Source organism: Pseudochaenichthys georgianus, chromosome 21 (assembly GCF_902827115.2).
Source record: "Pseudochaenichthys georgianus chromosome 21, fPseGeo1.2, whole genome shotgun sequence".
Lineage (NCBI taxonomy): Eukaryota > Metazoa > Chordata > Actinopteri > Perciformes > Channichthyidae > Pseudochaenichthys > Pseudochaenichthys georgianus.
In genome coordinates, this window is record NC_047523.1 from 17,326,767 (window position 1) to 17,330,599 (window position 3,833).

The following is a 3,833-nucleotide window of genomic DNA, read 5'->3' on the forward strand; positions in this document are numbered from 1 at the left end:
CTTTTCAGCCTTGGCTCTCATGCGAGCAGAAGAAACAGTAGAGGAAGCCATTGTTTGGTGACTGGCTCTGGAGGCGCTGTCTTCAGGCCTGATATCATCTACTTCAGACGAGCAGGCTTCCTCTTCATGGTCCTCCTTTGTGCCTTCGCGTACTCCTTTAATCAATTTTTCTGGTATGCCTACAAACTGTTCAATGTTTGCTGACTTGGGATTAAACCAGTGTTGCTGGTCTTCAGACGCCTCCTCTTCAGGTAAGAGAGTTACAAACTCCTTGTTAATGTCATTAAACTCTCCATATAATTTAGCAAATTCATTCAGGATTTCTTCTTCCACTTTATCCACATTGCTAACATTTTCTTTAAGACGTTTCAGCTCATTAACCTTCTTGGTGAGCTGGCCCAGCTTCGCTCTCCTTAATCCATTTAGCCTGTGGAGCCTCTCCTCTTTGGCCTTTTCCGTGGGCTTTAGCTCCCCCTTGTGGCTCCTTTCGGTTAGTTCTTCCATGGCTCTTTCAAAATAAACTTATACAGTGCTTAAACTCAACTGAAGGTGTCCAACAGTAAACGCTTCGTTTTTATAGAAAAAATGTCTTTGTTGCACTGTCTTTCTTAAAGAACAACTTATTTAAATGTCTTTTACAAACGAAAAGAAAAGGTAATCAGCTGGTAGTTGAAATCAGCTGATCCATTCACAGGGTTGGGAGGGTTACTTTGTAAATGTAATCAGTTACTGATTACTGATTACATGGCTCTGAAAGTAATGAGAATACAGTTACAGTTACGTGTCTTAAAAACGTAATCAGATTACTTTTAGATTACTTTCTTTTTCCATCACAGATGGGTATGTTTTGGTGAACAGGAGACACAAAAAGCAAAAGGAAACTGAACGTGTTTTTACCGTTTTAATGGCGTATCAAGAGCACAACTGAAACATCATATCTGAAACGATGTAACAACATAATACACTTTTTGGGGATGCAGCTTGTGAGGCAACACACTCTCACTCCCTAAGCGTCCAATAGCGACGTTTGGTCAGTGTCCGTGGCGTCCAATTGTGACGCTCCTAGGCTCCTTCAGCGTCATAAAGGGACGCAAATAGCTTTCAACTGATTGCAATGTATTCCCATCTGCGTCGGGATTTGACGCTCATGGAAGCACGGCATTCGTTTATGCCGGCTGCCCTTAAAAGCAATGTGAGCATCCATTCCCATTGGATAACGGAGAATTTTACACCCGGAAGTAAGTACTCCTCTTACTGTCGATTGATTTTACAGTGATATCTGCACTACTCATCGACTAAAAAACACCAGATTATCCTTGTTAATTACACAACATTGATTGGTTTAAATTGTGTACAATGCTTTTGTATTTTTCCCCTTCGATTCGGAGAAACAAATATGTTTTCTGAGTAAAGGATGGCAGAAGACACTACACTACCCAGAATCCCCAGCTATCGTTTGGCCTACACCAGAGCTGTATAATAGAAGAGTTACGACACCGGAAGTCCAAAAACGGTTATCGTCACGTGGTTCATGTAGACGAGGGATCGTTCCCCGGAAGTTCATGGAGGGCAATGTGAATGCATTGATAACAGGAGATAGAACTACGATTTTTGGTAATTATTAGTGAATAAAGGTTTTGATTTGCAATATTTATACAACAAATCGATATGTGTATGTATTTACATCAATATGTTTTCAAAAATAAAATCGAATTTGCTAATATTAAGTGATAATATTAGGATTAGTGTGAACAACTAGTTTACATGTTACTAACAGTGCCTTGGTTAAAGAGCCTGTTGCTGTTTATTTATAGCTTTGAATTCTTTCAAACCAATATTATCTTCTTAAACTTGTATGGTAGTCAGGAGCATCACTTTCTAATGTTTATTGATACATTTAGAGGGAGGGGATCTAAAGTAATGCTTTAAAATTCAGATTAGATTCATTTCTACCATTTTCTTAAATTCATGGTATTTTCAGTAATCCCCTGGTAATTGAGGACACAAGTTATCTAAATGACTAATGTCATCTTTATGGCTTTCAGAAAGGACAGGAGACCGACAGGTGACTATCAAAGGACTAGCAGCAGCAGCAGGGCTAGCAGCATATGATGATAATGATGATGTTAAATGTGTTGTTTTAGGAACATCCATTGCAAATACATGGAATTCAATAAACATTGAATAGCATATCATGCAGTTTGTCGGTGCCTTTTCCTCCGTGTTGTCCTGGTTTGCTGTGCTGCCTCCTAGTCGCCACCATGGTTTGCTGTGCTGCCTGGGGATGCTCAAATCGCTCAGAGAAAGGAGTACGAATGTACGGCTTCCCCACTGACACAGAGCGGAGGAAAAAATGGCTGGCTCAAGTCAGCAGGAGCAATTTCACGACCAACAGCAACAAAATATGTGATGTAATTATATACAAACACTGCATTTGCACTTTTTCACAAAACGAAAACCACACCATTGGGAGAGCTTAATGTTTTGTTTAATACAAAAAAACAGGGAAAGGCTTGAAAAACACTGAGAGTTGAGACTCAGGGTGCAGGGTGAGGGTCTCAGTGTGCAGGGTGAGGGTCTCAGTGCAGGTATTCAGGCTCCATTGAATCCCCCTCTGGTTCTTGTGCTGAAAGAGGGAGTAACAGACAGGAGAAAGGGTTATACACACCTATATAGCACACCTATTGCCTTGGGGAGATAAGGTGTTTACTTATATAAAACAGTAGTATTAAACGTACCTTGTGTTTTCACTCTCACTTAAGTCCCTCTCCCTTTGCCATCAATCCAGAATCAGCTGAGCTGCAACATTATACAGACAGGTAATAATCAACAGAATCACAAGGACACAATATGGCTCTGCTAAAAACACTCACTCTTACACGCACCAAAGTTATATTTATCTAATATTTAACTCCCTCCACCCCCGCATACAATCCCGTTTAGAAGCCCCTCTTCTCTAATTCAACATGTTGGACGAAATGACATTAAGAGAACGGAATGTACAATTAAAAGGCTGTTCAACGTGTGTTGCTAACTTGCTTCGGTATGCTAGATTAATCTGTTATCTGTAAACGTTCCCTAAATCTACTAATTTATAGATATACATCGCAATATACATCTTTAAACTTCTTCTTACCTTTAAAAGTCCGTCACAAACGGTCTATTATGCTGCAACTCCACAGCTCTGCCAGCCTTGGCGCTAACTTCCGGGGAACGATTGAGAGGCTCCACGATCCGCCATTGCTGTAAAAAAGTGGTCCATTGGAGTGAACGGAGATGTCGTAACTCTTCTATTAAATAGCTCTGGCCTACACCATGTGCTCTGTTTGACAAACCCCGTTTTTTTCACTATTCATTCCGATGGCTGGCGTCTATGTCACGTGATCTTCAAATGTCTCCCTGCAGAAAAAGAAAACATGGCCGAACTTCGTTTTATTCTAGGTGTAAAATGCCTATTTTAAAGTTAGTTTGGCCATTAAAATGCGTTTTGATGTCATTTGATGCGAGAAATATGAGTTGTTATTTCAGATTATGTGTGCAGTGGATGTACATGATCTTTAGTTTGCTAGTTATTACGAAGATTACTTCAGGAAATCGCGACGTTTTCATTGTTACCAAGGTGGTTGCTAGGGACGCTGCTATCGATATTATTTCTGTTATGTTGTGTAACTGTTTAATGGTGTTATCTTTATTGCTACCCCCTTCCCCGTCAATGTATAGTGTTGGTCCACAACCTAAACATATTAGTTTAACAAAATCCGCATCTAAAGATAGCCTACGTTATTTCCCCCCTGTGCAATTCCAGTCTCACATCTCAGAGCACACCGTCATTA

The 3,833-nt window shown here is 40.3% G+C and overlaps 1 long non-coding RNA gene across 1 annotated transcript; it reads right to left on the bottom strand.

Annotated features, from left to right (window-relative positions):
* Positions 1 to 2,562: 2,562 nt before the first annotated feature.
* Positions 2,563 to 3,275, bottom strand: LOC139436004 (uncharacterized). Its single transcript, XR_011645202.1, has 3 exons — positions 3,137 to 3,275; positions 2,739 to 2,799; positions 2,563 to 2,626 (listed from the first exon to the last, which is right to left on the bottom strand). It is a non-coding gene; the product is annotated as an uncharacterized lncRNA (long non-coding RNA).
* Positions 3,276 to 3,833: the final 558 nt, after the last annotated feature.